Genomic DNA, 12,431 nt, shown 5'->3' on the forward strand with positions numbered 1-12,431 from the left:
AAAGAGCATTGGGTGCAATGGATGGTCAGTTAAATACTTTGTGGTATTGAAATTGAGATTGCTGTTTGTATTGATATGTTAAATAATGAAAAACAATGGAAATAGTGCAATGCAGATAGTAATCGCACAGTTCAGTAACAAAGCAGACAACAATGCAGTCAACACTGGTTAATAGTACACTGCACAGTTGGCAATGAATATCAACAAATCAGTGCAAGTGCTATTAAGAACTACAAAGAAAAGTATATCCTTACTTTCAGACACGAGTGCACAAGTATTTGCAAAGTCTGTAACTAAAAATTGCTGAGAATAGCCCTTTGAAATTAAAGACAGTCAAAGGTGGCTCATGTTTATCACCTGAAGTTATGCAGAGCTTCATTTTGAGAAATTCTTGAGTGACAATTCTGAAACAATTCAATCCTATGAAGGACAAGCTTCATCACCTTCTGATGAATTTACTGCAGAGTGTGAACCATGATTTCATCAAATTTGTGCGGAAACTGGTAAGTATGTTTCATGGGAATGCTTAAGTTGAAAGAGACTCTTCTGTTAACAAAAACATTTTAGTTCAAAACTTAGAAGAAGAAACATTTATTGCAGAAAGAAGTGTTTACAATGCAATACAGTCTTTAGGTGGTTAACTTATTAGTGAGGAACAACTAAATGTGGACATAACAAAATCAATGATATTAGCCATGAAAAAAGCTTCATCAAAAGGAGTAGAATCCATAAAAAAGAAGAAATCCAATGAAGATGAAGTGGCCAGTCTTAAAGAAGAACAGTTCAAGAAACAAAAGGGCTCCAAAAAAAAAAAAAAAAAAAAAGGAGAGAGAGGTTATAGAAAACGCAAAAGAAGCAGCTGAAGTTTTAGATGTTGATATTTCCATTTTAACAGAAACTTAAACACTGAATCTTTTACTGTGAAATTTAACATTTTATGGAAACTTTATACTTTCAAAATTGTTGGATTGTCTAAAGGAAAATTGTAAGTTTTCACTACATTACTATGTTAGAACAATTTGTATTTTAACTGATGTAATGATAAATATATCTGGAAATAGTCATACCCTAACCTATGTGAGAGTTTAATGTTTTTATTGCATTTGACAAATAATATACTACAAGTCACACATAATTACATGATTGATTCTGACCTACAGTTAAAGTGATACAAGAATTATTTACATTCAACTTTCATTTCAACCAGCTTTCAGGTTCATAAAAAAGTGTTCTTGTCATTGTACCACTAATATTTTTGAGAGCTCATGGATATAACTAAAGAGATAGTGAAAAAGTCATGAAAAGGTCATGAATTTGATCCTCTAAAAATCTGTGTACATCCTGAAAAAGGATATTTTTGCATAAAACTTGTCCTGTATCCATAATGTTGTACAATAGGCATTGCTAAATGATCTGTGACAAAAGTGTCTCATACAATTAAAAATAAATTATTCAGCAGCTTGATCTGTTACAATATGTTATTTTTAAGTTGCAGACAGGCACAATCAAAAGACTGTTACATATTATAGCTTTCAGCCAAAGCCTTTTTCAGCAGAGAAAGCACACACACATTTACACAAGCAAGCACACCTCATACACACAAGTCTGCTAGCACTGGCAGCTCTCACTGGAATGTGACTGACTCGTGAATAGAATTCTGAAATGGGCAGGGAAGGGGGAGGGATAGCAGGGTATGGGTGGGAGGGGGGAGAGAAGAGTGCTGTCTTGTGTGGGGGTGGGGGTGCACGGACTATATCACAGTCTGATGAGACTGGAGGTACAGTGTTGGGAGAACACATGAGTGGAAAAGGAGAGGAACAACACAGCGGTAAGGACAGGCACCGCACAGTGAGGATGGTGACATGAAAAGGGAGGAGGTGATAGGACAGAGGGGATGAAACTGTTGGGTGGAGAGCAGGTTACTGTAGGTTGAAGCCAGGATAATATCAGGAGTGGAGAATGTGTTGTAAGAATGACTCCCATCTATGCAGTTCGGAAAAGCTGGTGGTGGAGGAGAGGATCCAGATGCCCCAGATTGTGAAGTACCTATTGAAATCAAGCACGCTATGCTCAGCAGCATGTTGTGCCACAGGGTGGGCTACTTTACTCTTGGCCACAGTCTGGTGATGGCCATTCATCCTGGTGGACAGCTGGTTGGTAGTCATACCAATATAAAAAGCTCTGCAATGGTTGCAGCAGAGATGGTAAATGACATGTCTGCTTTCATAGGTGACTGGGCCTTTGATGGGGTAAGATAAGACTGTGACAAGACTGGAATGGGTACTGTCATATGGGCAGGTCTTGCACCTGAATCTTCCACTGGGATATGACGCCTGTAGCAAGAGGTTGGAAATGGGAGTGGTATAGGAATGGACTAGGATGTTGGGTGGGCAGTGGAACACCACTTTAGGAGGGTTGGATGTCCCTCATTTCAGGGCCTGATGATAGATAATCAAAGCCTGATGAAGGATGTGGTTCAGTTGTTCCAGTCCAGGGTGGTAATGGCTAATGAAGGTGGTGCTCTTTTGTAGCTGACTCTTGGAGGTGACGGGAGAATTGGTGACGTGTGCGGAAATGGCATGGGAAATCTGTTTGTGGAGTAGGTCCAGGAGCTGGTGGCTGTCTGTGAGAATTTCAGCATACTGGGAAAAGGAGTACTTGTTAACGCTGATACGCCATCCCTGCTTAGCCAGGCTACATGGGAAGAATTTTTTGGAGTGGAAGGAGTGGCATCTGTCAAAATGCAGGTACTGTTAGTGGTTTGTGGGTTCAGTGTGGACAGAGGTGTGGATGGAGCCATCAGAGAGGGAAAGGTCAATACCCAGGAAAGTAGCACTGTGGCTTGAGGGGGACGGGAGAGAAAGTGTTGAAGTTGTGAAGGGATGGGGATAGGGTGTCTTGGCCCTGTGTCCATATCCTGAAGATATCACCAATGAACCTGAACCAGACTAGGGTTTTGGTGTTTTGGGAGGCTAGGAAGGCTTCCAGTAGGTGTCCCATAAATAGGTTGGCATAGAAGGATGCCATGCAGGTGCCCTTGGCTGTGCCATGCAGGTGCCCAAGGCTAGTATACCCTATGCCACTCCCAATTCCAACCCCTTGCCACAGGGATCATATCCCAGTGGAAGATGCAGGTTCAAGACCTGACCAATCCACATACATGCCACTTCCTATTCCAGTCCTGTCACAGGATTATTTTACCTGATCAAAGCTGTGAAAGCAGCCGTGTCATGTACCAGCTCTGCTGCAACCAGCTTTTTCTGCACAGCTTTTTCTATTGAAAATAAACTGCCACTGCCAAACTGTGGCCAAGAGCAAAGTAGACTACTCCGTGACACAACATGAAGCCTTAAAATAATTGCAAATGTGCAATTTACCAGAAGTTTGGTTACGTTGACAAGGGATGTGACCCATTCACTAGAGGAAACTGGAACCACAACCTTGAGAGGCAAGCTGGTCTAGCTTCACATAGACTTGGGAGCGGAGGACCAGGGGAATCTGCCTAGCACAAAAAAATCTAGGATGAGCCGATTGCTTCAAGGTTATGTGAGCTAGAAAGTCTGTGGTGTGCCCTAGGCTTTCCACAAAGATATCATGAAATTCTGAGCACAGAGATTCCAAAGACTGTTGGCATACATTAGCAGATACCAGTTGTATGGAGTCCATGACTGAAAAGCCAAATGCCTGAAATGTATCAAACCCAGAAAGATTTGCTGGACTAGTGTCTTGGCTGACAATGAAGGTAATAAGTCAAGTGATTGATTTACAGGTGACTTCTGCCATGAATTGTCCAAGTGAGGAGATTTGCTCTTTACAATATATCCTGAGGACCTACTTTGCAGTTAACAACTGCAGAGAGCTGAGGTCTGAATATGTTTGGGCATTAATCAGGGAAACTGCTGTGCCGTTGTCTGCCTCTGGGCACAGCCGTCACAAGAGAACCAAAACTCCAATAAAAAGCTTGTTGGAATCATGATCGGGAACTGGCCCTGATGAAGACACTTCTTGAATATCCAGATTGATGTTGTCTGATGCTGTGTTGTACGCTGCTGAAGGCAGACTACTGCACTGTGGATTTTTTCCCCAACACTTTACAACAGGTGGCCCAAAGCTGGGGACACTCTGGTATGTCATGCTTGGAGTAACACGATGCACATAATGCCAACAGGGAATAGTGATTGGAACACTGTACACATGCTGTGTGGTAGCCACCACATTGATCGGCTTGCACTCCCCAGATGCAGTGGACGCACAGACCACCCTGTATTGCTGAGACATCGCACTATGTTTCCAGTTGCTGGCCAGCTGGGAAATTTACAAAACCTCTTTGATGGAGGGGTTCTCTAACTATAGGGCCCATTGCTGGACTTCCATATCTGTGGTGGATCAAATGATAACATCGCGAACCAGGACATCTAGATATGACTCTTTTGACTTGTCCATGACAAAATGGCATTTGCGACTAAGGCCATTGAGGGTTGTGGCTCAGACACAACAATACTGATGGGGCTGCTTCTTGCAATGGGGCCAACTGCTGCAACACCTGATTCAAGGTGGGATAAGGGCATGGCAAAATCAGTGTGCGACATACTTCTGCATCTGTAACATGGAAAGTTTAAAATGCTGCCATAGGCATTGTTCGTACACCTTTCAGTGTTCCACTGTCTCATCGAACAGTGGAAACTGAGGAGGAAATGCAGCCAGAGATGAATTTTTGGAGAGCAACACCAGCAAAGCCTGAAGCAACTGCACAATGGAAAACAAGTGAAGATACAACTCTACTTTGTCATCAATGTATTCTAATACCACAAGAGAACACCACATGATGAATGACACAATAGACTTTATTAAATCGAGAAAGCAACTCTTTATAATGGGTGCACTAACTGGGAGTAGCTCACAATAACAGTCCAATAATACATTTGTGGAGGTAGACATATAACTGAGTCAGAGGTACAGTATTCCTTTCCCCTTCTTGTCTGTCTACTGGCCGGCCAGTAGAGTGCACAGCCGAGAGGCTGCACGTGCATCCACAACAGGTGGCCTTTAGTGGTTGTTGAACTTCTAACTGTGTCTGGTGACTTCTGTGGTCCACCTTACAACTGCGTGCCTGGATTTCAGGTGTGGATTTATGCAGCTCACTACAAGCAACATGGCACTCTGGGATGATCAGGAGTGCTGTCTGTAGAATTCTAGATGACAGTTGCTTATGCCCGTACCACATCCATGTTTAAATGTGACTGTCTTTGCCATAGCTATTAATAGTAATATGTCAGCAGTGCAAAGTCCTGTCCAGTGTTCTTTGTTTGTGGATGACTTCTCTGTGTTTTTCTCCTCTTCCAGCCTTGCTACGACAACACGTCAGTTGCAACTATCTCTTCGACATTTGGATGAATGGGCGCAGAAGAGAGGTTTTAAGTTTTCAGCCGAGAACTCTGTGTGTGTTTTTTTTTAACCTTTCTCATTCCGTTTTAAACTTTCCTGAGTTGAGAATGAGGACACTGTTCTTAATTTTACAGAAACAGTGAGGTTTCTGGGCCTTATATTTGACAGCAAACTTACATGGTTGTCACATCTTAAGGACCTGAAGAAACAGTTGGTTAAGGCTCTCAGTATTTTAAAATATCTTAGTCACACTACATGTGGAGCAGACAGAACTTCTCTGCTCTGGTTTGATTGAGCATTTGTGTGATCTCGGCTCAATTATGGATGCATGGTATATGGGTCTGAAAGACCTTCTTATTTGAAAGTGTTGGATGTGGTGCATCATGAAAGCATTCAACTGGCCTCTGAGGTATTCAGAACAAGCCCCATACCAAGCCTCTATGCTGTGGGTGAGGTGGTGGTTGTTGGGATGTTTAAGGGGGACTAAACAGCTAAGGTCATCAGTCCCCCATTCCAAAAACAGGCGAGACATAAATGCACGAAGCAGGTAAAACCCCAAGGGGAAGGATACTCCCCCCCAGGCCCTAAAAGAACACAAATGCGGTAACAAACACTACAGACACGAAGAGGACAGATGAACACCAGACAAAAAGAAACAGAAGAAAAGAAGATGGCCGGAGACTGGTTGACTGACCACGACAACAAAAAAAGGGAAAGAGTCAACCAACCGACTACACACTAAAATCTGCAACCAAATATGAGAGACTCGAGGACAAGAGACACACAAAGGGAAAGGAGCAGGACCTCCCTAAATGGAACCATAAAAAGGACTGCCACGGATAAAATTTAAAACGTCATCATCCATGGAGGCATCGTCACATAAAACCAAAGGCAAAGTGCCCGGGAGATTAAAAGACTGCCGGAGGGTGCGCAGTCGGGGACACTCCAATAAAATGTGGGCGACCGTCAGCCGGGACCCACACCGACACGGGGAGATCCTCCTGACGCAAAAGATGGCTGTGCGTCAGGTAGGTATGGCCGATGCGCAGCCGACACAGGATTACAGAGTCCCTGCGAGAAGCCCGCAGGGAGGAGCACCACACATCGGTCGTCTCCTTGACAGCCCGCAGTTTATTTGGGGCTGTCACGCCACGCCACTCAGCAGACCACATCCCAAGCACCTTACGGCGCAACACCAGCTGCTGATCGCGAGCCGTGAGGCCGATCTCCAAAGCTGGGGCATCGATCGCCCCTTTGGCCAGCCTGTCGACACGTTCGTTCCCCGGGATGCCAACGTGACCTGGCATCCAAACAAAGACCACCGAACTTCCAGAGCGGGTAATGGTGGAAACGGACTCCCGAATAGAGGACACCAGAGGAGAAGAGGGATAGCAGCGGTCGATGGCCTGGAGGCTGCTCAGGGAGTCACTGCAGATGACAATGGACGTACCTGAGCAGGAACGCATATGCTCAAGAGCGCGCCATATGGCCACCAGCTCTGCAGTAAAAATACTGCAGCCAGCCGGCAAGGAGCGCTGTTCAACATGGGCAGTGTGAGCAAAAGCGTAGACAGTGTGACCATCAACCAGGGAACTATCAGTGTAGACAGTCTCACAGCCCGGAAATGAGGCGACGAGCACAAGAAAACGGCGACGGAGGGCCACAGGCGGAACCGAGTCCTTGGGTCCGTGTGCCAAGTCCAGACGGACGGACGGCCGGGGCAGACACCAGGGAGGCGTAGGTGCACGGACCCGGAAGGGAGGCAGAAGAGGGAATGAGCCCAGGTCCGACAGCAGGGACTGGACGCGGACAGCTATGGAAAGCCCAGACCGAGGTCGCCGTTCGGGCAGATGGAGGACCGTGACAGGGAAAAGCAGGCGACGATTGGGATGGCCCGGCGAGCAATGCACGTGGACAGCATAGTCGGCGAGCAGTCTATGGCGGCGAATCCGCAGCGGGGGAACCCTGGCCTCCACCAGTAGACTATCCACGGGGCACGTACGAAAAGCGCCAGTTGCAAGCGGAACCCCACAGTGGTGTATGGGGTCTAACAACTGCAACACTGAGGGTGATGCAGACCCATAGGCCAGGCTCCCATAATCAAGCCTGGACTGCACAAGGGCTCTGTACAATCGCAACAGCGTGCAGCGATCCGCACCCCAAGATGTGTGGCTGAGGCAGCGGAGGGCGTTGAGGTGCCGCCAGCACTTTTGCTTCAGCTGAGTAATATGAGGAACCCATGTGAGCCGGGCATCAAACACGAGTCCTAAGAAGCGGCAGGTGTCCACCACTTCAAGCAGGTGCCCGTCGAGGTAAAGTTCAGGATGAGGGTGGACCGTCCGACGCCTGCAGAAGTGCATAACGCAAGTCTTGGCTGCAGAGAACTGAAAACCATGAGCCAGAGCCCATGATGCTGCCTTGCGAACGGCTACTTGCAGCCTGCGTTCGGCGACTCCCGTAGTCGTGGAGCCAAATGAGATGCAGAAGTCGTCGGCATACAAAGAAGGAGACACCGACGACCCCACGGCTGCAGCCAGACCATTAATGGCCACTAGAAATAAGGAGACGCTCAACACCGAGCCCTGCGGGACCCCATTTTCCTGTATATACACTCCTGGAAATGGAAAAAAGAACACATTGACACCGGTGTGTCAGACCCACCATACTTGCTCCGGACACTGCGAGAGGGCTGTACAAGCAATGATCACACGCACGGCACAGCGGACACACCAGGAACTGCGGTGTTGGCCATCGAATGGCGCTAGCTGCGCAGCATTTGTGCACCGCCGCCATCATTGTCAGCCAGTTTGCCGTGGCATACGGAGCTCCATCGCAGTCTTTAACACCGGTAGCATGCCGCGACAGCGTGGACGTGAACCGTATGTGCAGTTGACGGACTTTGAGCGAGGGCGTATAATGGGCATGCGGGAGGCCAGGTGGACGTACCGCCGAATTGCTCAACACGTGGGGCGTGAGGTCTCCACAGTACATCGATGTTGTCGCCAGTGGTCGGCGGAAGGTGCACGTGCCCGTCGACCTGGGACCGGACCGCAGCGACGCACGGATGCACGCCAAGACCGTAGGATCCTACGCAGTGCCGTAGGGGACCGCACCGCCACTTCCCAGCAAATTAGGGACACTGTTGCTCCTGGGGTATCGGCGAGGACCATTCGCAACCGTCTCCATGAAGCTGGGCTACGGTCCCGCACACCGTTAGGCCGTCTTCCGCTCACGCCCCAACATCGTGCAGCCCGCCTCCAGTGGTGTCGCGACAGGCGTGAATGGAGGGACGAATGGAGACGTGTCGTCTTCAGCGATGAGAGTCGCTTCTGCCTTGGTGCCAATGATGGTCGTATGCGTGTTTGGCGCCGTGCAGGTGAGCGCCACAATCAGGACTGCATACGACCGAGGCACACAGGGCCAACACCGGGCATCATGGTGTGGGGAGCGATCTCCTACACTGGCCGTACACCACTGGTGATCGTCGAGGGGACACTGAATAGTGCACGGTACATCCAAACCGTCATCGAACCATCGTTCTACCATTCCTAGACCGGCAAGGGAACTTGCTGTTCCAACAGGACAATGCACGTCCGCATGTATCCCGTGCCACCCAACGTGCTCTAGAAGGTGTAAGTCAACTACCCTGGCCAGCAAGATCTCCGGATCTGTCCCCCATTGAGCATGTTTGGGACTGGATGAAGCGTCGTCTCACGCGGTCTGCACGTCCAGCACGAACGCTGGTCCAACTGAGGCGCCAGGTGGAAATGGCATGGCAAGCCGTTCCACAGGACTACATCCAGCATCTCTACGATCGTCTCCATGGGAGAATAGCAGCCTGCATTGCTGCGAAAGGTGGATATACACTGTACTAGTGCCGACATTGTGCATGCTCTGTTGCCTGTGTCTATGTGCCTGTGGTTCTGTCAGTGTGATCATGTGATGTATCTGACCCCAGGAATGTGTCAATAAAGTTTCCCCTTCCTGGGACAATGAATTCACGGTGTTCTTATTTCAATTTCCAGGAGTGTAGGATGAACTAGAGGCGGCACCCACTTGCACCCGGAAAGAGCGGTGCAATAAAAAGGTTGAAGAAAAGCCGGGAGCTGACCACGAAGACCCCACTCATGCAACGTAGCAAGGATGTGATGCCTCCATGTGGTGTCATACGCCTTCCGCAGATCAAAAAATACAGCAACGAGATGCTGACGTCGGGCAAAGGCCGTACGGATAGCAGATTCCAGCCGCACCAAGTTGTCCGCTGCAGACCGACCCCGACGGAAGCCACCCTGGGATGGAGCAAGGAGACCACACGACTCAAGGACCCAACACAAACACCGCCCCACCATACGTTCGAGCAATTTGCACAAAACGTTGGTGAGGGTAATGGGACGATAGCTGTCCACCGCCAGTGGGTCCGCACCGGGCTTCAAGATGGGGACAATAACACCCTCTCGCCATTGCGACAGGAACACGCCCTCACTCCAAATGCGGTTAAAGATGGTGAGGATGTGTCGCTGGCAGTCCCTGGAGAGATGCTTCAGCATCTGTGCGTGGATGCAGTCTGGTCCTGGTGCTGTATCAGGACAATCGGCGAGGGCAGTGAGGAATTCCCTCTCGCTGAAAGGAGCATTGTATTTTTCAGAACGACGTGTGTGGAATGATAATGGCGTCTGCGTGGCCCGCTCCTTGAGAGAGCGAAATGCGGGGGGATAAGTTGCAGTCGCAGAGCTCTTAGCAAAGTGCGCAGCAAGGTGTTCAGCAATGGCGGCAGCGTCCGTGCAGACAGCGCCGTCCAGGGAGATCCCAGGGACACCCATAGGGGTCTGGTATCCATAAATCCGCCGGATCCGGGACCACACGAGCGAGGGGGAGACATGGGAGCCCAGGGATGAGACGTACCTCTCCCAGCACTCCTGCTTACACCATGCAATAAGACGACGGACCAAGGCACGGAGCCTCTTAAAGGCGATGAGGGTCTTCAGAGACGGGTATCGCCTATGACGTTGGAGAGCCCGCCTACGGTCGTGAATAGCCTCAGCAATCTCCGGCGACCACCAGGAGACAGCCTTCCTCCGAGGGAGTCCAGAAGAACGGGGGATGGCAGCCTCGGCCGCCGAAATAATGGACGTGGTTAAGACACGGACCACCTCGTCAATGTCACCCTGTGGGGGAGACTCGATGGTTGCAGCGGAAGTAAAAGCCGGCCAGTCAGCCCTGTGGAGAGCCCAGCGGGGCAGGCGCCCAGAAGAATGACACTGGGGCAGTGACAAATAGATGGGAAAATGGTCACTACCACACAGGTCAGGATGCACCCTCCAGTGGAGGGATGGGACAAGTCCGGGGCTGCAAAGAGAGAGATCGATGGCCGAGAACGAGCCATGGGCCACACTGAAATGCGTGGGAGCACCGGTGTTCAAAAGGCTAAGGTCGAGCTGAGCCAACAAATGCTCCACGGCACGACCGCGGTCATCGGAGACAGTCCCACCCCATAGAGGGTTGTGGGCATTGAAATCGCCCAGCAACAAGAAAGGTGGCGGCAATTGGGCGATCAGAGCAGCCAGGACATGCTGCGCGACAGCACCATCCGGTGGAAGGTAAAGACAGCAGACGGTAACAGCCTGTGGCGTCCACACCCGAACAGCGACAGCCTCTAAAGCTGTTTGTAGAGGAACAAACTCGCTGTGAAGAGAGTTAAGGACATATATGCAGACGCCACCAGACACCCTTTCATAAGCTGCCCGGTTCTTATAATAACCCCGATAGCCACGGAGGGCGGGGGTTCGCATTGCGGGAAAACCAAGTTTCCTGAAGTGCATTGCAGAAGAAAGGGTGAAGGCTGATAAGATGTCGGAGCTCAGCTAGATGGTGGAAGAAACCGCTGCAGTTCCACTGGAGGATGGTATTGTCCATGGATGGGAAAGGCGTGAAGGGACTGGGGAGGCAGATTACACCTCCGGGGCCCCTGCTGCTACTGAATCACCACCTGTACAACAGCCATCCATTGCGTCCGAGGGACTGGCGAGATCCAGGTCCTCAGCGGACGCCAGAATCTCCACCTCATCCTTTGACGCAGAGGGAGAAGGTTGCGGTGGGACAGGTGCCACCGCAATTTCAGGATGCTTTTGAGCCTTTTTCTTCGACTGCTTTGCGCACTGTGCCTTAGGTGGTTCTGGCTGGGAGGGCCTCACTGGGTCAGTCTCAGGGACTGAAGACGACCGTGACGCCCTACGACCAGCGACCGGTGGTTGTTTGACAAACTTGCGGGTGTCCGCTTTGGCACTGGGCAAAGCCTGGGATGGGAGGGCCCCAAGGGACCCCTTCCGGGCGAGAGGAGCCGAAGAAGGCTCACGCTTCTCCGGCTGTGAAGGGGGAACAGATGTCCCCAGTGGTTGGGGTGGTGTTGCTCCTGAAGTAGATGGAGCAGGAGCAACAGGGAGTGAAGTGCCCCCCACAACCAAGGGGGCCGGTGAATTCTGACAGAGCTGAGATCGAACTGGTGTTGCAGCAGCAGCATAGGTAGACATCATGGGCACAGGATGTAGCCGCTCATATTTCCGCCTTGCCTCGGTGTAGGTCAGGTGGTCCAGGGTCTTATATTCCATTATCTTCCTTTCTTTCTGGAATATCCTACAGTCCGGCGAGCAGGGGGAATGGTGTTCTCCGCAGTTATCACAGATAGGAGGTGGGGCACATGGAGTATCAGGATGCGAAGGACGTCCACAATCCCGACACGTGATGCTGGAAGTACAGCGAGATGACATGTGCCTGAACTTCCAGCATTTAAAACACCGCATCGGAGGAGGGATATATGGCTTCACATCACAACGGTAAACCATCACCTTAACCTTTTCGGGTAAGACATCACCCTCAAAGGCCAAGATGAAGGCACCGGTGGCTACCTGATTATCCCTCGGACCCCGATGGACGCGCCGGACGAAGTGAACACCTCGTCGTTCGAGGTTGGCGCGTAATTCATCGTCGGACTGCAGAAGAAGATCCCTGTGGAATATAATACCCTGGACCATGTTGAGACTCTTATGCGG

The sequence above is a fragment of the Schistocerca nitens genome, chromosome 2 (genome assembly GCF_023898315.1).
Source record: "Schistocerca nitens isolate TAMUIC-IGC-003100 chromosome 2, iqSchNite1.1, whole genome shotgun sequence".
NCBI lineage: Eukaryota > Metazoa > Arthropoda > Insecta > Orthoptera > Acrididae > Schistocerca > Schistocerca nitens.